We start from the raw sequence: 26,895 nt of genomic DNA on the forward strand, positions 1-26,895 counted from the left end.
CGGTCGAGTAGCGGGTAAAGCCGAATTTACGCTGTTTCATTATGGATGATCACTACGGATGATTCGTCGTAATACCTTGCTCCCTACGTTTCATCCGAAATGATCCTCCAATACGAACAGTGCAAATTCGGCTTTACCTGCTACTTGGCTCAACTACCGGCCGTGTCTGAACCAGGCTTAATGCTCGTTCGACTCCTCTCTTCGGTCCTGCCATTCCACGAGAAGAATCTCGTATATCGACTCCGCAGCCCCTTCTTCCTCGATTTAACGAGTCGAACCTTTGACCAATCGCTGGCGAGGATCGTAGCAAACGACGACGTCGCACCGAGTAATGGTACTTGAGAAGCTACATACGCACTACATTCATGGGTTTCTGGCTGGTGTCGCGTCAATAGCTACGGAGGTCCATGAGCGAACAACAAAGACAATCGCGTCACCTCGTTCCTCGATCCATCGCGGCACGCTCTAGCCGCGTGTCGATAGGTCTTGCGAATCTTTTTTCCCAACTTGTCTCGTTTTGTCTGGCTCCGCTTCTCTCGCAGACTTTACATTCGTACGCGACACTCCGTTCTATCTTGGAACGCAGTCGTTGCGCAGACTGCGTTCCTCGTCCTCTATTTGCTTCATTTCTCGATTTCCACCACCGAGTCGCACGCGGTCCCTCGCTTTCTTCCATACCGCGCGTTTTTCTCGCCGCGTCACATTCCTCCTCCACTTTCATAAAACGACCGCGTATGAAGACCATAGAGAGGGAGAACACGATAACCAATCATAAAATTTAATAACTAAATAACTATGTTATTGAAGTTGTGCCTGCATTTGTGAGATTAAATGCGCAGTTTTACATCTTATTGAACATTCCAAAATTGTCGATTGTCCTGATATTAAACGCGTAGATACAAGATTTGACAGAGGTTCGCGATCTATCTTTAGAAAACTAGGTATATATCTTCGAAGGTCAGACACCAAGGGCCGGGAAAATAAGAAAAATCGACAAATATGGACGCGTCATGGTCCTTTGTATACGTTTAAGCACCCGGTACCAAGAAGAAGCGCAAAGAATCGAGAACTTCGAGAGCAAAATTCACGACATTTTGTAGCGAGCGGTGTACGCGACCTGTTTTCCGGCTACTTTTTCTCCTTCTCCTGAATAAATTTACATAGTAACGATGGGCCGCACTTACGTTTACGGTTTACGTTGTACTAAGCTGCTTCTTCTCGTCCCTTTTGTAGGTCATACTAAAATTCGTCGTACGAAACCGATGAAAAGCAGGATTATCGTTAGATTTAGAAAACGCAAATAGTCACGTAATCGGACTACGACGACTACGCTTTTTCCCTTGTGGAACGCGGCAGAGATTCTTTTATTACGATTCGGTCGCAGTGGCGGTTGTTTTGAAAAAAGCTAGAGCGCCACGGGCGATAAAGCCGAACGTAATGAGATATAGGTAATGCCAGCCTGGAGTGGCGACAAACACAACCAGTACCTCTATCATTGTGTAAATAAAATTACGCGCTGTACGAAGGTACGCGTGCAAAGAGGAACGCACGCGCGTTCTCCCGCCCCGTACAGCTCCCTTCGTTGAATTCCTCACCCGCCCAGCGTCCATTATCTCGTCGAATCTTCGGCTTCCAATGCCCTGCGACGCGAACTCGTATCGACCAACTTGGACTAGAAAACTCTGAGGTATACTTCGCCGCCACCTACAACTATAACATCCTAACCACTACCTGCCTTTTCTATTAAAAACTTCATATCGTACACACGTAAGATTCTCAAAAATCATCCTCGCGATACAACGAGGTAAAAGTGAAGGTAAAAGTGGAGGGAAAAATCGAGGTAAAAGTCGACGTAAAATCGAGATAAAACGATCGACGAGGTAAACGAGAGAAGAAATCCTTCGAATGTAGCCAACGGCCCGGTCAAAGGATCGATACCTGCGGCACGTCGTCCTTGTACGGGAAAACGTAACGAGGTCGAGTAATTTTCGATACTCGTCGGAACGAAGGAGGAGGTGGTGGTGGTGGTGGTGGTGGATGCTCGCGACGTCGTTATTTCAAAGTTTCCAGGCGGTTCGTAAGCGATACACGATATCCTGGTGCATTGTCAATTCGAGCATCCGCGCGGACCGTGAACCGTGGAACGCGCCATTCCTTGCCGCGTCCACTCCGCGCGCCGGCTCGCTCGTTCAATGAACTCCCCCGGCCGTGGTAGCCGTGGTAGAGTGGTGCGACGCATCCGAACGTTCCACCGCCACAGCGCACCGCACAAATCCATGTGAGAACCACTGAAACGTGCAAAGTCGCAGACTCGAGGTGGCTCGGAGGCGGTCGGTCGCGTTCGCCGACGCCCGTTGCATTTCGGCGAATTTCGGCCTGCTGACAGCAGTGCTCCGTTGCGGGAAGAATTCGAACGTCGCGTCGTCGCGTTCCTCAAGTGCGTGGCGCGCGCACGATCCTCGCCGGACGAGACAGACGAATAAATTAATTGCAATTTATACGGTCCCGGTACCGGCGACCGCGATGCAAATTCCAGGCTAGCCGAGGCTCTCTGTTGCGTCTCGCCGATTGCCTTTAACGCGGTTACAGCCGCCAGTCGTTAACGAAAACAGGTTACATCTAGAAACCCGAAATAAGTCGACCAAGGAGACCACGTCTCGCGGTACCATATCTATCGTGTTTGAAATCTACGGTTTCTAGAAAGAAGCGACGATACCTGGTTTCTTCGGACGTTCGGAAAAATGTCAATTTATATTTTAATCGAAATTTCGCACGATTACTTATCGTATCGTTCGATATTGTCTCGGTTATCAACGGAGAAATTATTCGATAATGGAAAAGCGCCCCATTGTGCCGGTAAATAGAGCATAGATTCGATCAGGTAGTAGAGACGGATTCGATTGAGAATCACTGGCGTGTAAGGGTGGCTGAGTGAACCAGGGCGTGGGTGGATTATGCGGGTGGTGGGAGAGCACCGGGCGGGAGAAGCAAGAAAGTATGATACTACGCCGCAGTGTAAGGGTTGGTCGATCGATGCCGACCAAAACATTGCCACATGCCTAGCCAACGCGAACGCTCTCCGACGCGTTCTGTAACCCAATTGTTCGCCTAGAATACGTTTTCTAAACGCGATTACGTACACCGTGTTAGCGGTGGGCTCGTTTGCACCTGCAGACCCTGTTAAACGATGTTTGCAAAGGAAAAAAGCTATTTACGCCGAAGAGATTTCGTTCCCTGAAATTCCTTATTTATCGTCGTTTAAACGTCCTCTATCGCGGCGTCGAACGAAGAAACGTTTCAAGAATGCCAGACAATTAAGCGGACAGTTTCGTGACCGAACGGATTAACAAGTTTTACTAGCTACTTTTTAATTCTCGAATAACAGGATATCAAAGGAGAATGCTCGCCGCAGAACTTTTTCCTCATAATTCTTTTCTGTGGTTGTTCGAGTATTTTAACGAGCATCATTTCCCCTCATTACCCGACAATTCGTTCCAATTATTTAAAAACGTTGCACCGAGGAAAAAAAAAACTGTATTTCGAGCGCACGCTCCGTTCAGCACCTGATATCAACATCCCCTTTCTCTCGTTACGCCTCATTTTCCTCCATGTTTGTTAAAGGGAACGGCTCGTACGTGAATCCGATAACACTTCTTCGCTTCAGGTTCATGTGTACGGAATATTACGATGGCGAAGTGCAAAAGATTTCCACGCATGTCGAAATCTGCCACGTGCTCGCGTCAATAGGCAAGGATTAAGGAGTTGTAACGTCGAGCTTACGTAACGCGGTATCGACTGGATCGCGTTGGTTGTATCGACGCGTGTCAAGGTGACGCTGCGAAACAATATCCGGATAATGAAATGTTTTTAAAATCCAGTGACCACAGAAAATGCACATATGTATCGTCAACGGCGGAAACGCAACGAGCAGCGCATTAAACAGCTATTGTTGAAATCGGATAGAATTTGTCTCGGTCGTTTGCGAAAACACCTCCAACTACGATCATTATCTACGACAACCTGAATCTTGTCAAATACTTGTTCCTATTAACGCAATTCGCTTTCGAAATATAATAGCAAAGTACAAGGTTATCGAGTCGCGATATCGAATAAGTGTCATTTAAGCAGTGTAAATATTTTCGCAATAATCGCGATAGATTTCCCATGAAAAACGATAACGCGCAATTCCGATGTCTACTAATTCGGTCTACTAGTTTACAAGAATTGTCAATCTTATCGAGACACGCCTCTCGGGGGGCGAAAAACAGTAGCACGTGAAAAGCGATAATCGAGCAACTTTTATCGAAAAGGATGAATAATAGGAAATCAGAGAAGAAAATTATGACTTTGCGCAACATGTATTATAAAATCGCTTTTTGGCAACAGGAAATAAAACAAAATAACGAACAGAGTAGACGATGCCAGAACTTTTATCTAGCTTTTTAACATACTACGTTTCAACTGATAATCGTAATGACTCTTACTCCGTTAACCGTAACATTCCTACAAACTACAAACTTCCATAATCGATTCTATTCCGCGATAGAAAGTTAACAAAGCCAAATCGAAGTTTCAGCTGAAGTTTCGCTTTTAATCCTTGCAAATGTAAATACGATGTAATTTATTTTTTGTAGAAACCAAACCTAAGCAAGCATATAATTTTGTAAACACTTTTCCTCGCGCAAGATAAGAATCCTCCCGTATCGAACGTCAAGGGAGATCTGATTAGGAAGGCGCGGATCGGCGGATATGCCACTGACGAGATTGATTGTTCGTGGAAGCGAAACCCGGATGCATCCCGAAATCGAGAGAGATTGTTTATGAGATCAATACAGAATTATCGGGCATACGAAATGTTCCATTGAACGAGACGAATACAGAGTCTCGGCAGGCAAGCACGCGAGATCGCGAAGGCTATTACCGAGTATACATACCGGCACGACACAGGCACGCGCACAGATAATTGGAATTGTCGTTCCGCGTACGCGAACCGAAGCGTCGCCGTGTTTCTGCCTATCCCACGGCCCTCAAATCTTGCCGAACGTTCGTTTACTGTCACGTATACCGCTGACTATCGGAATTATCCGTCTAACTTGTCAGTCTCAAAATCCACCGAAAATAGATGACGAGCTTCCTTTGCGCGAGATTGTTGTAGCATATAATTAACCCTTCGATTAATATGGGTCAGATCACCGATGAAGAAGCAATAAACGAAGAATTAATCGGTAAAGAACTTGACTAACGATAATTGGTCTTGTATGAATAAAGTTGCAACTAATGAGAAATGCAATATTCTGGCGAGAAAGATGAGAAACGCGTGGGAAAAAAGATATCGGATCAATGCCATCCGTTACGCTTAATGTACGCGTTAAATTTCTAATTAAATAAGAGAAGAATTAGAGAACTTGCGTAAAGATGAAGTTGTCCTCGATGCAATTGGTAATATATTATTTAATTAATTAATACGATAAACTTCTGTAAGGTATTTAAAGTTACATATAGTACAAGCGCGATACTACTTATGCAATGATTTGATATATATTTTTGATTAAGTTAGAATTACATGCCTGAATCAATAGGATATTTACGTCGATCTATAGAAGTTATTTGACAGAAATTTCCCAGATTCGAGTATAAGTAACATTCGAACGATATACATGTTTGAAAATAGACAATTTGACTGGTTGTTAGTAGAACGTTGTTTGGAATGATAGTTTGACAACTGTAGTTTCCTATCCTTACATTGCCTGTATTAAGACACTGGATGATATTATTTTTCATTATCCAGTTATTGTATTATAAATCCTGTTATTCGCGTATACCTTGTAATATAAAATTTATCAGTTTCCCAATAAATGCAACAGATAGCTGTCCTAATAGGTACTTATGTCCGATTTAGTTTATTATCGATATATTAGCCGATAGTTCTATCAGTGTTTTGACGCGTAGATACCGTAATATTTAAAAGTTAAGAAACGATGGTTATTTGCCGACCAAAGATCTCAAAGATTAACCGGCGAATCAAAATATATAAAATGAAAACACATAATTTTGGCGAAATGTAGACGCGTGTCCTGCGAAAGGCGGCAGCACGTAGACGTAACGAGTTGCTATCGCGAGAACTCCGCCGAAGACGATTCTGTTCCTTTCCACGGCGTATTAATAGACATCCCTCTCTTCATCGGTCGTGTTTTGTTCCGATACAAGGAAGCAAAGCATGCAAGCTTGTTCGGTACTTGGTGCACGTACGCAAACTTGCCGCGCGTTCGAAGAAACAGGCGCGATATATGCGCGTCTAAATGGAGCACCGCCGCGCATAATCTACGCTCGTTCGAGAAATCAGCCGTGATTTAGTGCGCTCGACCGATATGCTTCGTACGCTCGTTACACACTCTCGATGTACATATATTTCCCTCCAGTATCGTATACAAGACTGTTTCGACTACTAGCTTCCATACTTTGTATATCTTGTCATGTTTATCTAATAAACGCGGTTCGACGTGAAAGTAACCGACGATAAAGAACGAATTGGTCGGAACGAACGCGTATCTTCTACAGGAATTCAACCTTCTCTTCTTTCGATCGACGGACATCGTGTAATCGGGTATCGTTTAATGGAACAATGGTTTAATCTTTCTAGGAAATCGGCTATTCAGACGCAGATTCGAAACGATTTCAGTGTTTCCGTGGATTTCTTTTGTGCCACTGCCAACCGACCGATTCACCGCTTAATCCTTCTTGTTTCCCATGGCGGTTCGATCGATATTCGTAACGGAGAGAGGACACTCGAGGAAAATGGCACGAATACCATCGAAAGGTCAAACACTAATTAGAGCGATCGAAAATCGATAGCGCGCGAAGGACGAAAGGAGCCAGTAACATTTAGAGATCGACTGTAGCGCCGATCAAAGCAGTTTATACGCGCAAATACGTACACATCTTCGTTGGAAGGCCAGAGACGTCTATCCATGCAAATATCTCGATGAAGACGATGGCAGACAGTATCGTCGTCGTCGTCGTCGTCGTCGTCGTCGTCGTACCATCGACTAGCCACCCATTCGACGAAAATAAACTCGATGACAAGGAGCATCGCGATTAATCGAAGTCGCAATTATCGAGCGAATTCCTGATTGCGCGCATAGATAGGAGAAGAACACGATGCATACAGTTAATTACGCATGCCAGTTATTTTCTCGGAAAAGCTCGACGCTAGAAAGAGGGGTAAAGAACATTGTGACGCTGATCCGTGCTTGGTATCGACGGATGTCGTGGTGGTGGTGGTGGTGGTGGTGATGGTGGTGGTGGAAAAAACGTAGGTCCAGAGAAAGAGAAAGAGAAAGAAAAGAAGGACAGAGGGAACAGCTAATATCAAATTATCTGGAAGCTGAGTCGATGCATCGCGCGTCACCGAGACACCGCGAGAATCGTTAGATGAAGCGTAGCGGTTTACCGCTGTCCTTTCGGTCCCGTTCTCGTTCTGGTTCGAGTTTCGAGTACGAGTGATTCCTCGACGCGCGTACATTGACCCCCTTCACCCTCGTCCTCACCCGTCGGCGACATTCTCGTCCCGATCCCCCTGACTCGGATCCCAGATCCCCGCTCCATCCTCATCCCTCGAACCTCGAAGCTCGTGCCTTTCGACGCGTCCGCAAAACAGAGAAGCTTCTTTCTCTCTCTCCGTTTTCCCTCTACCGTCGTATCTCCGTCTTTGTCGCTCCATCGTGGACCGCGTACGCGATCACGTACATACAGTACGCCCTCCAAACAATACGCATTAATAAATACACCCAGGGATCGGCGCGGTTCCGTGGCTCGGCGCGGCGAACGCATTGCCGTTTGAACGATTCCGCGAATCGCAGAGGAGGGTTATCGAATAATGATCCGGCGCGGTCGATACCGACCGCACGTTTCGATACTTAAGCCTGCCGCTCGAACGCGAACCTACTATATTCGAGGAACGTAAAATATAGCGCAGAATGCCGGACGACTATCGATGATTCATGGATAGCTCATAGAGAAACAATTTCTCCTATGTTGAATACGAGAGATTATAATATCGAGAATGAAAAATCATAAATAATGAGCTCGCTTGCGAAATTAGTTTGGCCGGAGTTTAGGCGGGGCAGCAAGGTAGTGGATGCGAGCAGCACCGCTGGTTGGCGCTCCACGCGAATCACAACACTGCCACGCCGCCTTCTACCGAAACATGCTCCCGTTCTCTCCTTCGAGATGCACGGCTCCAAAAGATTCCTGCTGGTATTTATCGAAACATTTCCACGAGGAATCACAACGCTATCGTCTTCTTCGTATCGTGGAAAATAAAACGGATGTTACCTACATCCGTAGTAAATAACGTAACTTAGTAAGTCGAAGAGACGCAATAGATAGACGCAAATAAGAAGAGCAGATGGAAAGAAGAATTCTTTCTTACTACGTACTCGTAGAGCAAGGACGGAGGACACGGCGCGGGTCGCTGTCCCGATATCCCGTTGGTGGCGACGCGTCGGACGACCTCGTGGTGGACGTAAACCAAAGGGTCGACGCACGTTCGTGACGGCGATGATCGCTGGATCGCGTGCACGCACGTCAAGTCACGCTGCTCTCGTGGCGCCAGAGACACAGTTGTACACACGATTAGAACGCACTGTCTAACACACGTAGCCGTGTATCCCAAGTGAGGACGATGACAACGATGACAACGATGACAACGACCTGCCCTTACAGCGAGGGACGGGGCGATGTTACACCGTGTAGCAACGAACGAGAGATACTGAAGGAAAGCAGCACGCGCCACCACCTTTTTGTACGAGCGAACTGTGTACCCACGGATGCCGACTGTGTCGAGGGTTGAATGCCAACCAGCGGAGGGGTAAGAAAGTGCGCAGTAAGGAAAGGATGGGCTCCGCCCTCCACCCTCGCACCCATCCCCACTCTGGCCACTCGTCTACGCTCACCTATTGCAGCTCCTCCGTACAGACTTACGCTACCATCTGGAACCCCCCGCCGCACGAGCAACCCCCGCGGCTTCCGTCACTTCCAACGGCTACGCAATATTACGGCCAGAGCGTAGAAGCCGACTCTACTTGTTTTCTTTCTCTCTTTCCACCGATCGGCTAAGCTCGATCCGCCTCGCCTACGGCGCGCTTCCTGTTTTTCACATACACACCAGTTTCTGAGCTTTTGATCATTTGCAATGAAAATGGAAAATTGATAATGGACCGCGTACCATACCGTTACTACGGTCTGAATTTTAAATCTGATGCGCTGGTACGAACCAGTCTCGTCGAGTGTCTTTATAAATGTGGGGAAGCCCTGCACAGTGACTGATAAAAGAAATATCTCTAATCGATACGATCGGAATGTCAGTCTTTTCTCAAACCTTCGTATCGAAGCTTTTTTAGCATATCGGCGACAGTCGTCCATTTCGTAAAATTATGTCGTCTTTTTGTTCTTCTTATCTTAAAAACTTTCTTTTGTCCGTTAACGATTGTTTCATACTTTTCTTAAACGCAGAAAATTGATTAGCAATAAGAGAATACGATCTGAAACGATTTGAACTCGTTACGTTATCTTACTACGTATCTTGTATTTGAGTCCAGGCTATACTCGGTCACAGTCGTTACAAATGGATTGATCGTATCGACTACTTCGAGTTTCCCTCCCTCGAAATGACGAACTTCAATAGCCTGGCTACGTTAAACGAGGGAAATTGAGAAGGTCGGTTCCGCTGAATAAGAGATTGAAGTGTACGACGATGCATAGAATTTCGTACTGGGGTTTTTTACTTGGATCATTTCCGTGCCCTTTACAAATATCCCGTCTGAATATTCGTTTTCATCAACGTTATTCGCTCGTTGAGCAGACTTGAAGGGATCAGATCGCGGATCTGTATGCCAATGTATGCCATTTAGGAAATTTAAAGATATAAAAATTCATAAAATACACATGACGTGCGCAAACAAAATGTCCAAAATATATTTATAACGCTTGATACGAAAAACGAATAGTCCTTTAATCTTTTTTTCATGCTGAATTTTCATAAAAATTCGCGGTCTAGAAACGATGCTCCGTTAAGCTCGTAACCGACCGATCTACGATTCGATCGTTTCGATACGCTCGACCACAAATCATACTGTGATTCTTCTGGCACTATGTCCCGTTGAAGAATCTGGGCTAATGCCACGAAGTGGTATCTTCCACCCATGTGATCGTAGCCGGCATTGGAATCGCATTGAGATCAGAAATTCATAAAATCGAGATGGAATGCCGTCCGGCGAATTCCTTCGCTGTGAGTATTGCTCGTAATGAGCATGTTAATGGAATCGGAAACCGGTTTAGCTTCGATAATGCACGCTCCGTTTCAACAGGTCCTGTCGCCCTCTTAACTTTATCTTTATAGATGAACTTTCAAAGATCGACGTTTTCTTTTTGCGCGACAGTTTAATAACTCGGTAACAAATAAAATGCGCGATCTCTCAAACGTGGTGGATACCTGCTGTATACCTTAAAGGCAATTTAAACGCAGAATATCAAATAAATAAAAATACAAATTAAGGAGAAAGACCGATCCGTGATCCGTAAATCCGTAGGTAAGATTCAGTGATTAAGATTAAGTGATGCACATTTTTGTAAGGTGTATACTCGCTTTTCACTGTGCCTGTGACTCGGAGCATACATCGATCTAACCGCGGCGCGTAAAAAATTAAAATGTCGAAGTAAGCCAGCGAGCGGAGCGCATCTCCTTGCTTTATTCAGCTGCGCCACGTTCTCCAGTATGCGGCGCAGTTCCTGGTTGGTCTCGACCTGGAATTCCGTGGCAGCGCGTTCGCCAGAGTCCGGTGAACCGTGGGAAAACGGAGACCCTCCGCGACGCGGTCTTTCGGGGACGAGATGGGGCGATAATGCGGCTCAACGTGCATTAATCAAAGACAGGTTGATTTCTATTCCTTATTTGCGCTGCAAATAAATATCTGGCCGATAATTTAACGACGACTACTAAAAACAACTACTGGTTTCCAGTGATCGATAACGAAACTTAGGCGATCGAAGTGGGATTCGCGGGAAATGCAGTTTAGAACAGTTCGAGGGGAAATTACTTCGTTCTATTGGCATAATAAGTTCAGAAGAGCCGTTAAATTGCTTTGCTATTGATCTAGTTTTGGTTTCGAGAGAAAAATGGCACGAATGGCATGGATGTCGTAATGCCACCTTCTATCGATGATTGCAAGACGATAGAAGGGACGCCATCCAACGGCGAGCACGAAAACTGAGCGCATCGTCTGTTCTAGCGTGATAAACTACGATTTCGGTCGTGGGAACGCGCCCCTTACATCCTTGCCAACCCTCGCGGCGACACTTCCGCGCTCTGCCGATTTTACGCTTTTCCGCGACAACCTACGCGAGATCCTTTTACCATGAGATTCGAGAACACCCTTTTCCACCTCGAAACTGTATCTCGTTACGAGAGGGAGAGGTACTCGTCGAGTCGTCAATGAGTCGGTCTTATCGTCTGCACGGTCGCTATCTTAAGGAGAGATTTCCTGTAAGAGTCATACGTACATATTGTGTCTGAACGGCTGGCTATAGTGTTTACAGTTTACACATAGAGGTTTTTCTATCAGTATGAGATTATATTACAATACATTAAAGAAGGACTTCTCGACGATCTTCAATTGCCGCAGTTAACACGAGACGTACTGTGTAGAGTTAGAAAGAAGTGCTCGTTAGCTTTCATTGTATGACGACACATTCGCCAGGATCGCGCGATGATAATAACACCTTATACGCACATAGTGAAATTTTCGGTCAATACGCCGAGCGATTTGTAATAATTTACGTATAATTTAACATTCACCCAGCGAGAGCCGAATCATACAAGCATCAGTCATTTTATTTTGTAATGGAAAAGCCCACTGAATGGTTCATACAGCGTAGGATAATAACGCACAAATGTATCATAGAAAATAATGAACAGCGATAAATAATAATTGACCTAATGCGTTACACGGTTAATTGTAATATACGTATAATTACATATAACGATATATACGTATATTGAAAGTTATATATAATTAAACATAATTTGCGCAGAATTTTAAACGAAATTTATCGGAAACAAACGATCAGAATCAACATTCCTTTCAAGCAACTCTTTCTTACCTCTATATAATGCGCGACCGACACTCATAGACGATTCTAGTTTTAAAAACCAACGTAAAACTGTACCAACTACTTCCTCGATAATGATAGGTAAAACTATATGAACGAAAAGCGATAATCTTACGACAAGCTTGCCGTTTCATCTTGGCCGGAGAGGTTGGTAATTAAGGCTGAATGAAGACGTCACTTTAATTGGCCTCTGCAGCGATCATAAACCTACAAACGAGATACGATTTCGAAAGAAACATCCTTCCCACTCGTTTGCCGGTGATTTATATCGGCGCGAGTTTCGCGTCGTTTATTTCGAGAAATTGGAGGCAACTGAAAGTCAAAGTCAAGGAAGGAGAAGAGTAACAACCCGCGAAAGGGGCTTCGTACGAAGGGATAAGAACGAAGAGCGGAGAAAACGAGAGGAAAACGAACCACGAGGGCAATAACGCGTAGGTTTATTAGCGATGATAGGTAGACACTTGGGGCGCTCGTTTAAGTATTTACCCACGCCCAAAGGACAGCGAGGAGAGTGAGAGAGCGTGGAACGCGGTCGCGGTGGTCTCTCCTTCCCCTTCTCTACGCTGGCTACTAAGGAGGAAACAGAAGGAAAACGAGACGCAGAGGTAATGTAGAACGGCAAAAAGGAGGAGGAAGAGAGATGCTGTGAAGAGAATGGAAGAGAATGGAAGAGAGAAAACGAGAGAGAAAACGAGAGAGAGACGAGAGAGAGAGAGAGAGAGAGAAAGGGAGAGAAAGACGAGAGAGGAAAAGGAAAAAGACGGAGCCGAGAACAGCCCGGTCCCGAAGAGGGAGATGAGCAAAGAAGACGAACGCGTGTAGGATCGTTCGGGAACGAAGAGGAAACGAGACGGTACCAGAGAAGGGGGCAGACAAACAGACCGTAGGGGGTGGAGGGGGTAGCGAGAAGGATTCAAATATGGCGTGAGGCAGCAGTGGAATGTGGTTGTTATATACTAGTGAGACATTTGTTTTGATCGTTTTACCCATGGCCGTTGGACTATTGTCGGTGCTTTTTTCCCTACCTCTTCCTTCGCTTTGTTGCGCTTCTCTCTCAACCTCTCTACCTCTCTCTTTCGCTCTTTTCCTTTTCCCTCGGAATACTCGTGATCCTCTCTGGGAGTCCGTTCCCCATGCCCATAGCAGAGCAAACCACGAACGCTTATTACGTCGCGTTGTTTCTCCTCGTGTCCTCCGTTCGGCTTCCCCTCGAAGCCGCGTAAGAGAACCTGCGTACCCTCCCCGTGTTACGATTTCCGTCCATGCCACGAGATACGTATTCCCGATATCCCGTATCCTGATTCTACGGATCGATTTATCTCGCATCTGACGGATGACCGGGTGTCTCCCCTTGTATAATCGCGAGCCAATGAATAACCTAGATAATTGAGAATATTTCGAATACACCATGTATACAGAGACTTACTTTGGGTAAAAAAAAAAAAAAAGTGGACGGAACACTCGTATACATCCTGGAGATTACCTTATCGATCTGAGAATTAGGGACTTTGATGTAGAAACATCTCGAATAACGTTAGGTGGCAAACGTTCATTTGTGAGTTGACATTTAAAACTAACTGATATTTAAATGACTTCTATTTATTATTGCTCCACCCCTATCATCTATTATCCTCGCTTTCTACTAGGTATGTTCCTTCTACTAGAAAGTTCCTTCAACGATCATAAAGTGAAATAAATATAAATTCACTAATAGATATAACGAACGAAACGTCGGGTTCATTCGTCGTTGGTCCTTAACGAGTTGACTGCCGAGCGAATTTTCTTTCGCGCTAGAGATCGCGATACCTGCGTTGGAATGTCGCGATGTAACGCACTATAATATCTAATTTTTCTACCGTTGAACGAGCGCATTTCTTATCTTATATCGTCGGTACTAGTTGCTTTACGTTCTTCGAAGTTGTTTAGTCGATGACATTTATTTCGTTTTAACAGTAACGACGGTGCACCATAATCATCGTGGCAATCAACGTGTTAATAAAAGCCACTGTATGTAAGTTGGCCGTTTATCGATTTCATTTGAGCGGGCGTTAATTATCTCTGGAGCGCGCGACATTCTTCACGAGAGCAGCTTGACGGGTCGTGATGTTTCATATCGCGGGTCGGTGTTACACGAGACAAATCGAGACTCCGGGCGTCCCAGATTACTGTGTCGCTACAAAGTCCCAGCTAGCAAGAGCAAGTATCAACTTCGCGCTTCTGGCTAACTCGTTTGCTAGAAAAGAAGAATGCGACTTACGTGTCGTTGCTCGGCCATTTAGCCTTCCTTTCCATACATCTTTGCGAACAGGGATCTGGAACAGATGCTGGGCTAACGATTATCGCTATGTTCGTTCGCGATCGTCTCCGCGATCGATACCGAAACGTTCCAGTTCTCGTTACTCCGGGTGACGAGGAGAGAGTTGCTACTGGCGACCAACGACGTTTCGCAATCGTATTTAATTCGATACTGTTATATTTCAACTCGGTTTTTTGAAATCTAAATGATTCTTCTAAGAGATATATTTATTTATTCATTTGCGGGATAAACTTCTCGATATAACCGATTGACGTACGAAACGGAAAAACAAAAAAAAAAATAAAAATAAAAATAAAAAGGAGATATATAAATATGCAAGGAATATATAAAATATACAGGGTGAATCATAGGCAATTTTAAAGTAACCGAGCTTTATTTTATCGGGCAACTACGCGATTAATTTATATTTAGCCATGTAAATACTATTGCCCTTATATGTCAACTCGGCAACGCTTTGTGCAGTAATATCAACGTTCCTCCGTCTGAACCAGCAACCTCGGAAAGAAAGGCTACGAAAAGCTTCAGCTAACCCGGACGGAGCACTAGCGTGGCTTTAATACAGCGTATTTATTCATATATTTCTGTCTTTCTCTTATCGTATATCACCTTCTTTTAGACGTGTTTTCCTCCCGTTTAATTAATAAATTGAATTAAATTGAATTGAATTAAATTAACATCGAATTCTTAAGAAGCAATGACTTGCTCCATAAATTCATTCATCAGACAAGATGACGATACAAATAATGGTGAGTTCTAGGATGAATTTGAAAAACAGTGTATATTACTTTTCTCTATTTTTCTAACTGACTTTCTAAATGACTTTCCTCTTTTGTTCCACCCGCCGCATTGGATTCACAAAAATGAGCCTGTCCTCGATGGACTCTCGCGATGTATCGACGTATCTCAACGGATACTAAAACGTTGCGAACTATTTCGCGCGTCTCGATGCATCAACGATTCCCTGAAGATGCCGCGGTCCCTTCTGGTTCATATTCGCGACAGAAATAATCGCAAGTGAAATGACGGTGGCATTTCGTCTCGGAAACGCCGATACAGAGTTTGCTCGGCAAAATTATATATCGAGCACTATTCTCGTGTTTACCGGTTTCCTACTCGTCGTGGCATCCCGTTTCTCTGTTCCTCACTGTCTCTAGCGATCCTCTTTTCCGTCGGACGATATTAATAACGAAGGAAACGTCATACGCCGTCGAGGCATCGATAATCGATAACTACGTGCAGAACGAACAGGTTAATTGTTTCGCGAGGAATGGACAGCGATTCATGGTTATCGGACGAAAGGGTAAAGTATAAAAAAGGAAAGTAAAGAAAAGGTGAGGAAAAGTCGCGTTTTGTTCCGATGTTGGACGATCGCACGAACGATAAACACGCGTGCCTCGAGAAAATGTAGAACGTCTGGTGTTTTCCACGGCTGATCTAGATTTCTATCGTACGGCTCTAAGCGCGGCGTGGGTGGAACCAACACGAGTCTACCGTTTGCGAACGCGAGAACACGACGCAGCGAGCGTGCGAAGAAACGCCGGATGCTCGGTACGTCCTGTAACGCTGCATGCCGTATACATTCTCGTGTTGGTTAATCGATTACAATTTCATACTCATCAAGGATGTGATCTTATATACCCATTGTGTAATAAGCGAAATTTATTAATATTATTTGAAAGAATTACAGCGATCTAGAGATTATAGTATTTCCTAAGTTATGGTCATAATTTACCAATTAATAACATCAGTGAATTAATAAGCTACAAATGTATGCAGATTATAAACTTCCCTTTTGTGCGTGCGTGTACGTGCGTGTGTGTACACAATTTTAAATGAAATAAGATAAATATCCGATCTGTAACTTGTAAAATATACTTTTAAAATTCCATTTTCCTTGTTACTAAACTCGTTAACGTTACGTAAAGGTAATTATTACTGACACTAATAATTCGCAGCTTGTGAATCGTAAAATTTCAATAATTAATACTCGTTGAATTATGTAAAGGCGAGCGTACAATAATATCGGCTAGTTTTCTAATCGTTCGACAACGATGAGAATAACCTGATTTTCTGCGAGTGTCCTAATTTATGAACGGGTTTGTACGTCGTACGCGCATCGTCACCGCGTACATGTGTAAACGCGACTAGCACGCGTTACTCGTGCTATATCTTTCTTTTTCTATCTCACCCCGCCTAGAAGGCGTACGATCGTCGCCTCGGCCAAATCGAGTGGACTCGCGTTAACTCGAGCGCACTTTGCTGCGCAATAATAGACGACAGATGCATGCTGCTACGTATATATACGGCGAACGCGTGCCTTCGACCACGACACTCTCGCTTTCGGTCCGTTTCATCGAGTCCGAACCAAGCGCACGTTCGATCGCTACACTTCGAACGAGGAAAAAGAAACTTATCTCTCAGTTCGGTGTATCCGTGTCGCGTCCAAGGCTTTTTCCTCTTAGCTCGCGATCGTTCGTGGAATTCGGATTTCTCCGACCCTGGAAATCCGCTTGGCGTTTTGCAAATTCCAGACTCGAGAGTTTCGGTCAAGAGTTCTAACCGTGCGCGCTGGCCCAGGCGATAATTTCCTCGAAAATCCATGGCCAGCGTACGGTATACGCGCGCTGGGAAAGAACGGCCGGCCTACATTTCGCGCGCCGATTCTGCGACGAATAATCAAACGGCCGCTTCTGCGCGTTGCGTAATTTACGGGGTATACGGACGGAAGGTGGCGGACCGGAGCTGGAAGGGGCAAGAAAAAAAGATGCGCCACGCCGCGGGATTCCGCACGCGGACGATGCCCTTCGCCCGAATTTGTCTCGATTCGTCACCCTTCGGCTTCCCCTCCTATATTTTTTCACATGTAAGTACACTTACGTATCGGTACACACACGGGCTACATCATACACGTGCACGTATGAACACGGCAATAGGTCGTGTACACGAGTGCGCCAACACGGTCGGCGGTCGGTTATATGTGCCAAGGCTGAAGAGACGAGCCTGTGTGTAAGTAGCGTAACCCGTCGAGGCCCTGTTCGCGCGTAAACAGAGAAGCGACGACGTCGATGAAACGTCACGGGAGAAAGGTAAGTATGGCTGCACCGTCGGGACGACGTAGTTTTAGGCAGTCTCCGTCTCTATCTTTACCCACCTTTATATCCGTCTCTCTTTTTCTCTCCGACGATACTGCAACCCGATAGCCTCGGTTTCGCGCTCGATTAATTTCACAGTGATCTTCGCTCGATCGAATAATTATCCATTCACGCCAGGAGAGAACGTTCGGTCGCGGAATAGCCAGCGAACACCCGTCGAACGGGGCACGAACGTCGAACGCTAGAACGTGTACGCTCGATGGAACGGGGGAAATAGGTCGAGACGGGTTTTTAGCGCAACGAGATATGGGCCGATTAACCGAAGCTATTCGAACGTTTTTACCGCTGAAATTCAGGGAAAAAGCTTCCTCGGTATGTAACAACGATGATACTTTCGTTGTATCGTCTCGTCGCACGTATGCGAAGAACCCCAAATAGTATAGGCGCGTTAACGCCACGAAGTCGCAATAAGCGAAAAAAAAAAGAAAAAACACAAAAAAGGTGTCGAACGAGGAAAAGGCGGTGTCAAGTACGTACGGCTCTACGTTGTATACAAGCGAGAGAAGAAGAACGTGGGTGCCCTTGTGTGTCTGGCCGTGTGAACGCTTTTGGGACAACGCGAGTACACGCGTGGAATGCGATGTGTTCCCATCGCGCGCAGACTATACGCACGGTCGAATGAAATGTGGTTCGTGGAAGGTGGAACCAGCACCACCGTCGTCGGGTTCACGCTCCCGCGCACCGTCTTTACATAGTCACAGTTTGCATACTTAACGTGGTCGAGCAACGGCATTCATGGAAGGGCACCCATTCCCTCTTCCTTTCTTCGCCTTTCTTCTCCGTGCTTCATCATCTTCTCTTTGTCTTCTTTTTCTTCCTTACCAGTTTGTTAGCTCTTACCCTCCGTCTCCTCTCTCCTCATTATCCTCCCACCCACCCTTTGTCAGTTGCGAACCCTCCCTTCTCCGACAGCCGTACGTATCACGCGTCTCGAATTCAGAATCCCTACAGTTTTCATCGATACGTGACCACCAGCTGAGAGTCTTCCAATATACCTTCTTTCATAAATGTCGAGACACTTCCTGATTTCGTACAATGCTAATTGGGTTAAATTATCCAGGAAACGATCGACTGATTGTGATTTTCTATTCTCCTGGAGTAACGATACAGAAATTTGATGAAACCTTTCGCAAGAGTTACATAAGAAACACGATGAATCAAACCTGCTATGATTCTCGGGTTCTTGTATCTTGATTATTGTAGTTTCGCGAAACGATAAAATTCGAATGTTTTCAGAGATTGTTTAACGTAGAATTTCGAAACGAGAAATCATGCGTATCGATATCGATATTTATCTATTTTCGTGCTATAGCGACCGGACTATTAATTAGCTTCAAACGTTACTTTCATATCCAGAATTAACCAGAATGTGTATGTACATAGAGAGGGAATATTAAAGATAGGAGTAATGGACAATTAAAATAATACACAAATAGATAAATAGATATGTACATCGTGTACCGATAATTATTTTTCTATAATCTCGGTCTATCTTTACGTAGGAAAGATTTCCAAGGAAACCTGTAATTCTTGAAAGTTCCGATAACTTCCTAATCGTTTCTAAAGATTAGCTAGCCCACTTTCTGTTCGGTACTTTGCTACTTCTAAATAGGTATTAAAATCAACGTATCATTCTACAAAAAGCATACGACGAAAAGATACGAATAAACGTACGAACGTATGTACGTGGTTTGCTTCGACTTTCTCGATTGCCATGCCTCGAACTGCGATCGAGTAAACGAAGGGGATCGAAGGACGCCTTATAGCGTATCGAGTGAAAACTCGTGGGACGACCCTCCGCAAGGGGAGAAACAATCGTACGAACTGATACTCGGTTCACGTATTCAACGTGGCGCTAATTAACGCCCCTTGTACACACGGTAATGGGGACAACAGGGTGGGGGCAGCTGGTTGTTCTCAGCCAACACGCCATTGAGTTAATTAGTGCCGATCAATTCACACCGTCGAAGGTGATGCCGGACGTAACGGCGGAAGTCAGAGACTGTGTCTGGATTTTTCAATGATAATCCTTTAAAATGCAAGCCGAAGAAGGAAATCGTTGAAGAACTTGGTCAAAGTATGCTCGACACTGGATTACGAGGATTCTATGCGATCTTCGATTATTACACGGTTATATTATTTGAATCGATAACGTCGCTTTGCAAATGGCACACGTCGTTCGCCTTAAGTTCAAATGTAATATCGAAAATGTCCACCGTACGAAGCTTCCGAGCGATATCAATATCTGCTTAAACGTATCTTATTATAGATAATTATTTTTACAATGTATCATCTACGATGTGTAAACCGCAAACGTTTGTTTATTAATTTCACGCGAAATTTATAAAATCAAAAAAAAATATATATATAGAATTTAAATGATGAAACACATCTCTAGGTTTTAGGTTTTATCTTTTTAACCGTGTTGATAAAACTTGCACAAACATCCGCAGTCTACCGATTTCTTTTTAGCGAAGGAGGCAACATCTGACCGATCGTCTTTCAGAAAGTAGCGCGAACTTGGAAATAACAAAACGATTTAAATACTACGATATATACAAAGTTGTACGAAAGCCAGGAGTTGCTGTCATCAGCTGCTCCCGTGGGATTAAAACGCGCATCAAGCAACCATCCTCGAAATCGAATACTTGTGCGATAATGTTTGCGATTGCTACAACACGACCTTCGTCCATGGAACACTCACACCGACTAAAGACACGTGGACTCGTAGGCCGATTGTTTAAAATTCTTTAGTAGAGTAAACTTTATAGTATTCGCCGGTTTTTCTCGGTTTGCAATTGAATGACCAACTACTATTCATAAAGATTCACTGGCACGCAACTCTGGCGTTGGTACGCGAGCAGCACGTGTAAAATAGTGACAAAGCTAGACTGTAGGGAAGGCGTGTATTCGCGATAAGAATACGGATAATTGCGCGTTGACAGTGATCCCCGAGAGCGGAAACGTCAGTTGAGATTGCTACGAAAAAGATAGACTGGCCACGTCCGACAGATTCTAGCGCAGTGTTCCCCAATTTCTCCTTCCTTTTGTTTTTTTTTTTTTTTTTTTTGTAACGTGATCCCCTTTTACATAACGTTTAAATAACCTGTGACCCGTATCTGTCGATATAATAAAAACCAAATTTTAACGAAGTAAAGATAGGTACGTACTTCGAAATATAATTATTAAAGAGTTGGCAACGAAAATGATCTTTGTGAAATTGGTCGACTTTTTAATTAAAACGCATTTGTGTAATCAGAAACTAGTATGTATTACAGCATGGTGGAATATTCACATCAATTTGATATTAATTCATATTAAACGATCTATGTTCTGGCTAGTAATCAAACGAACTTCGTATTTTAATTAATTAATTCTGTAATTACAGATTTAGTTAGAGCGATGGATATTTTGTACAAAGAAAAAAAAAAAGAATATGTTAATTTACCGGACAGAAATGAAAAATGCTAGAGGTTTTTTTTTTCGTTCTCCTGCAAGAAATCAATTATGGACAATTCTGATATTTATGATTTTCTGCCTACACATTAAGACGATGTTCTATGTTGTACCAGGATCACGGTAATATACATCATTATGCGATGATTTATACTATACGTTAACTATCCACTGTGTAATTTCTACTCTCACTTTTTTCCTCGAATTCGTTATTAAAATAAATCAGTTAATGCGAGCATGTCAACAGAGAGACAGTTCATTTACGTATATGTTTATTTAGACATTCTCGACAGATAAGGGGAAAAAAGTAGTTTGAATTTACAAATATCGATGAATAAAACAAACTATTAAAGCAGATACAATCTATTAAAGTAGAAACGATCGATGCACGTTATACATTACGTTAATAATTTAAGACAAATCACAGCTCCTCACTTTATAACACTTGCGTAAACGCAATCTCCTTAACGCTCGACATAACATGATTTATAGCAATTTTTTTTTTCTTTTTTCTTTGCTACTAATGCGATCAGGATAATCGATAATTAATACATCGAAACTTCGAACAAACGACATTTTACACATGCACCGACATAATGCGTTCGTACACGGTAAGACCTTGAGGGTCTCGCTGGACCTATAGGCTGGAAATCCGATTTTTACCGAATAGAGGGATGTCGCGACGCGAATAGAGCGTCGTTGACGGTCACGTCGTGACGTCAACGGCTTTTGCGGTATCGAAGCGGCCAGAAACATTGGAGGATCGTTATTTACGACCGCGAATCGAGCGTGGCCGCGCTTGGGTTTACGTTTTCTTACGCAAGCCCGAGAAAATAGAGTCACAGTCGGCACTGCGACGCAGAATGTTAAAAGCGAGGTGGTAGCGACAAACGCAATAAAAATTTTGTTTGCGACGCGTACGCGAATACGTTGTTACGCAACCGATTGAGCCACGTACGTACACGCCACGAACGACAATAAAAATTCTGCTTGTCGAGCACGGTTCATTTTGTTACTGTGAAAAGAGTGAAAATTTCGTTGTTCCGAGGGTAAGAAACATGGGATTCGCCCGATTCAATCGCATATTTGGATCGAGCTAACTGATTTACTTGTAATTTGCCAAATTCGATTATGAACAACTTCTTACGTGTACTTTGATTAATCTGATAGTGATGGTGCATAAATTTGATCGCAATGTACAAAAGAATATATTTTCCGAATACAAATTATTCGTATGGAGAACACCGAAAAGTCCGCAGAGTATCTGAATGTGTATTGGAAAATCTTTCGTACTATGCATGAAACGAAGTAAGAAATGTTAAAATTGATCGAAGTGGACGCTACAGATACAGACAAGGAAAACGTTGATTTTATTACAGTAATTTTTGAAACTGACGTTTTAAAATCGAGCCAAACGACTTTGGATCGTTCGAGAAACTAGGAGCACTGATTCACTAGACGACGTTTGAAGCAAATTTTAGAAACATTGCGATTGATCGGAATGGCGGGAAAAATAATAATCGCTTTTCTCAGCTTTTTATCTGCGTTTGTAAGGAAAATTTAAACAACACAGTTCGAAGGTCTATATCAGTTACGTATGTACGTGGTAAAAATTTCATCGAAATACATTAACCTTAGTATGAGCTACAAACGGTAAAAAAATGGCATAAAACACACTTTTCACAACCTTCGGTCTGAAACCTAGATCTTTCGATGGCTATCGCTTGTTTCCGCACCCGCTTATCTCAGTGAAATTTACAGCATATATACATATAACCGATATGAATGTTAAAAATGTGCTGTTTATATCTTCGTTACGAGCGTAGATTAAAAAATGTTAAACGATCTGACCTTTAATTCTTTCTTCGCGATTCCGACCAATTTCAATCTTTTCAAAGCATTTTTCTTTTTTTATATATCACGAATCGAATCCTACTAGCTTGTCAAAAAAAAGGCCAATTTTAAACAAATTATTCAATTTGAAAGGGTGCTGCAACGATTTTGAAAGTCATTGTAATATCGACCACTTGAACTATCTGATTCGTTACTAGCAGCATATATATTTCTGCGATTGATAGGTCCCGTTTTAGTAAACAGTGAAACGTATTCTACATTGGCTGTTTGACAATCGTAATTTTTACAAAAACGTAGGAAATTCCTTCCATTATATAATATTAATTCGGTAATATATTATCGGCTAATATTAATTCGATGGATATCGTTGAAATCGAGAGAGAAAAGAAAAAGAAAGATATCGGAGAAATAGTTTCGAGAAATCCATATCCTTTTCTGAAATGTCAGAGAACGAATGATTCTGGGAACTAAGTAACGCATAAATCGCTTCACAGAAGGAATATTTTCTCGCGCCGTGGTGTGTAAGTAAGTATGTATCGGAGCATCGAGAAGCCTGTATATTCGATTACAATAACCTGGTACAACCAAGGCCGCCCAGATGTAAACATCGTCATCTTTGTCGTCTTCGAACCAAGTTGTCTCGATCTTCGTTGCTTTTTCAGGGTGTTGTCGGTCGCGCGTAAAAGAACTCGTTGCTCTTTGTCGCCGAGCCAATCTCGAAACACTCCGAGAATCGAGCCTTTGTAACTACATAAATTGTTTCTCTGGAAGAAACGAAGAACGATTTATGATAGGACGCGGTTATTTTACGTAGCTTTATACAAATAATCCACCATTTCGAATATAATGTTCTCTCAGCGACTGATCTTCTACTAGGATTTAGAACGTTTCAAACGTTTATCCAAATGTACGACGAAAACAACATTATCGTCTCTGTAGATGTCCTCGACCGTCAGACACACTCGTCATTTCGTTTACCGTTCGAGCACGTAGAAGCTGCATTTTGTCGCAGTGAATCTAAATCAGTTTCACGAGCGTGTAAACAACTAACGAAAACAGGGAATAGGTTCGGAAATTCGAGTCATTTTCATAGCTATTTGATATCGGAGTTATTTATTTATTCGACAAACTCTAAACTGACTCACTCGCCTAATCTCTATTTGCAAATAAACATGTTCTCCCTGTTAAACTTGTTATGGATATGTGTACAGATACGTGAAATGGCGAGGAGGGAAGCAAGTTTAGAAAGAATCCTTGAAAAAGATCAATTGAAGAAGCTGTTCCAATAAGGGAGAAGCAACAAAAGTTTGCTCAAATCGAATAACTTTCTCGAACGTGCTGTAATTTATAGTTAACGAATATTGGTATCAACAAACGTTTGCACGTCTAAACATGGAAGCTGTATCATCTTTCCTTTCAATATCTAGCCGACATTAAGATCAAAAAATTATCGAATATGAATTCGTCACCAAATTGTCTTTGCCCGTGCGAGCTTAATTTCAACAATAATTTCTCTGGCGTGGCTATTGACGCACTTACGGCAAAATCGAAGATGCAAAAATACACGGAATCCACGTAATACGACATAACACGTGTATATATAAAACACCAAAAATTAGTAAAATATCCATTACGATATTCGGTAGATGAAAGAAATCTTCGTTTAGGTTCCGTTTGTTCGGTTATTCACAAACATAAATATTATTCGAATTATGATGTTGATCAATGAAATATTAGACCTGGCTTCTTATTGGTGCAAACACTTGAATTCTTTTTTAAAGGGACAGTAGGCAGAAGAAGAAACGGGCAGAAGCTGAGAGGAAGCTTCCGAGTGGAGGTCGAGTTGGAATCGGTCGAGAGCGGTAAACAATGAGGCGAGAGTGGCGACGAAACGAGGTTGGCCGAGCAGCCGCGAGGTCAGTGACTAAAGAGAGAAATAATGCAGAACGCGATATAGCCGCGCTACTCTGCCTATTGACGTTCCGAGGACCTTTTACAGAGGAACTAGCCAGGAGGGCGATCAACATCGGCTCCGATCGCGTGTTTCACACCGCTCCCGATCTCTCCGACCGACTCTCGTGCGCCACTGTTTTATTTCCTTCCTTCTCGCTCCCTTGGCTAGACTCCATTTCTTCTGTTCCTCTCTGTCTATCTTATTCTCCCCCTGATCCTCTCGCCGAGCCATTTTTACACCCTGATTCCCCTACTCACCCCACGAAGACAACACGCTGCAAGTACATATGCGCACGATTTTCACATTTGTCGACGCCAGTATCACACAGATCATTGATATCGTTTGGACACACTCGAACGCGGGACCATCGGATTCGTTCACCGCGCTTGGCCCAATCGATCTTTATCCAGCCTTAGAGGAAACTTGACAGACGAACGATATATCTATAATCGATGGTATGTCATGCAACATCCGAGGTAAACGATCGCGCACTTCCTTTACATCTTTATTCGTGAGCGTTTACCAGCGTCCGTTCGCTACGCCTCCGATGCTTTCGTTTATGCGTTCGTTTATTTACCGCGTTAGACGGGAGAAACGGTGGAACGCGCGCCGCGAGTCCAACCGACTAGAGTGACCAGACCACTGACAGCGACTACTAAACAGACGATCAATGAGAATCGAAAGCGGCGTTCAAAGTGAATGCTCGATTCGACTGTCCTGTGTATATGGCGCGCATTCGTGCAGCAGGAAAGAGTCCTGGTGAAACGAGGACTCGAATAACGAGCTTCCATTGAACACAAAAGTCATTGGCGGTAGACGATAAGGAACACGCGTATTCCGAATTCGCTGTTTAGCCCGGTTCTGTGCTGCTCGTAAAATGCAACGTAGGCCGCGTTGTTGGATAAATACGACGATGCCGCGACCGAAATCCAACGACTCGTGTGGTCATGCGTTTTATGAAAGAAAATACCATGAAATTCACTTACCGTGTCAACGTGGAACAAAGGTGAATCCTGGATGCTCGCCGGCGAGAAACGTCTTCGACTTCGTAGACTGATCGAAAGTCGATTGATGACACTGGATATCGGTCAACACCGGGAACACTTGTTCTATGTAAACACGCGTATCAGTCACTACACACGTAAACACATACGCACAGAGAGGAACACACGAGGTTGTCCGCGGTCGAGTTCTCAGAGAGACCGACGGACTTGGTTAAACCGCACTAAAATACCACGTACGCGACCGTGTTTCGCGAGACGCACGGCGAACGATCTATCCGCGTGCGGTGCTATTCATTCTGAGCCGGCGTATCGCGTTTGTTCACCAGAAAAATCACGATTACTCGGGACGCAGATTCCCCGCATGAGTCGCACACAAGTTGTTTACTAGAACGCGCACCACGCCATGCCCCGTGAACGCGCGTCCGCCTCCGTATTCCCCTCGGCCCGCCGAGCAAAACAAGACTCTGCGCAGTAGCCTCGCGCGCACCTTCCGGGCCATATTCGCACGAGGCGATGTATGCACCGTTTGTCGTTGCCTCGTGGTCCACCAAGGCGCCGCTGTTGCACTGCGAACCTCCCTCTCTCGCTCTACCTTCCTCTCTCGGTCCGTCTTTCGTCTCCTACCTCTCTCTTTCTTTCTACAGAGAGACAACTCGCGCGCACGCTATCCCCCTCTCGCTCCAACTTTCGTTCGTTCTCGTTTTCCTCGACCTCTCCATCTCTCTTCCTGAGACTAGCTCGCTTGTTCGTCTCTGTTCCCCTCCCTTTTCCCGAACCTTGCTCGAACTCTATCGTTGGGTCCATACCATAACCGTGCTATATGCTCCGACGAGGCATAACGGCCAAACAGAATTCAACGGATCTCGCCTTACGTTTTATAATGCAACCACGATTCGCCACGTAACGCGCAAATCAAGCAGGTCATCGTACCCTCGCGTTGCCACCACGCCGGTCCGTTTTGTTGGAAATTTCCAAGGGCATGCCGCACCC

General features: G+C 44.1%; 2 protein-coding genes across 10 annotated transcripts in view; one reads left to right on the top strand and one right to left on the bottom strand.

Moving 5' to 3' along the window:
• The window catches only part of LOC122576188 (insulin-like peptide receptor), a 125,094-nt gene extending 98,210 nt beyond the window's left edge, over window positions 1-26,884 (bottom strand). For 4 of the 8 annotated variants that reach the window (XR_006319672.1, XR_006319670.1, XM_043746151.1 and 1 more), the window contains exon 1: window positions 25,888-26,884. The gene's annotated coding sequence lies outside the window, so the exon portion shown is untranslated. The other 4 variants (XM_043746113.1, XM_043746121.1, XM_043746159.1 and 1 more) reach the window with 4 other exon arrangements.
• Window positions 1-26,895, top strand: part of LOC122576234 (protein dead ringer) — a 318,271-nt gene that overhangs the window by 131,759 nt on the left and 159,617 nt on the right. The window lies entirely within an intron of this gene.

The sequence above is a fragment of the Bombus pyrosoma genome, linkage group LG2, assembly GCF_014825855.1.
Source record: "Bombus pyrosoma isolate SC7728 linkage group LG2, ASM1482585v1, whole genome shotgun sequence".
NCBI classification, from domain to species: domain Eukaryota; kingdom Metazoa; phylum Arthropoda; class Insecta; order Hymenoptera; family Apidae; genus Bombus; species Bombus pyrosoma.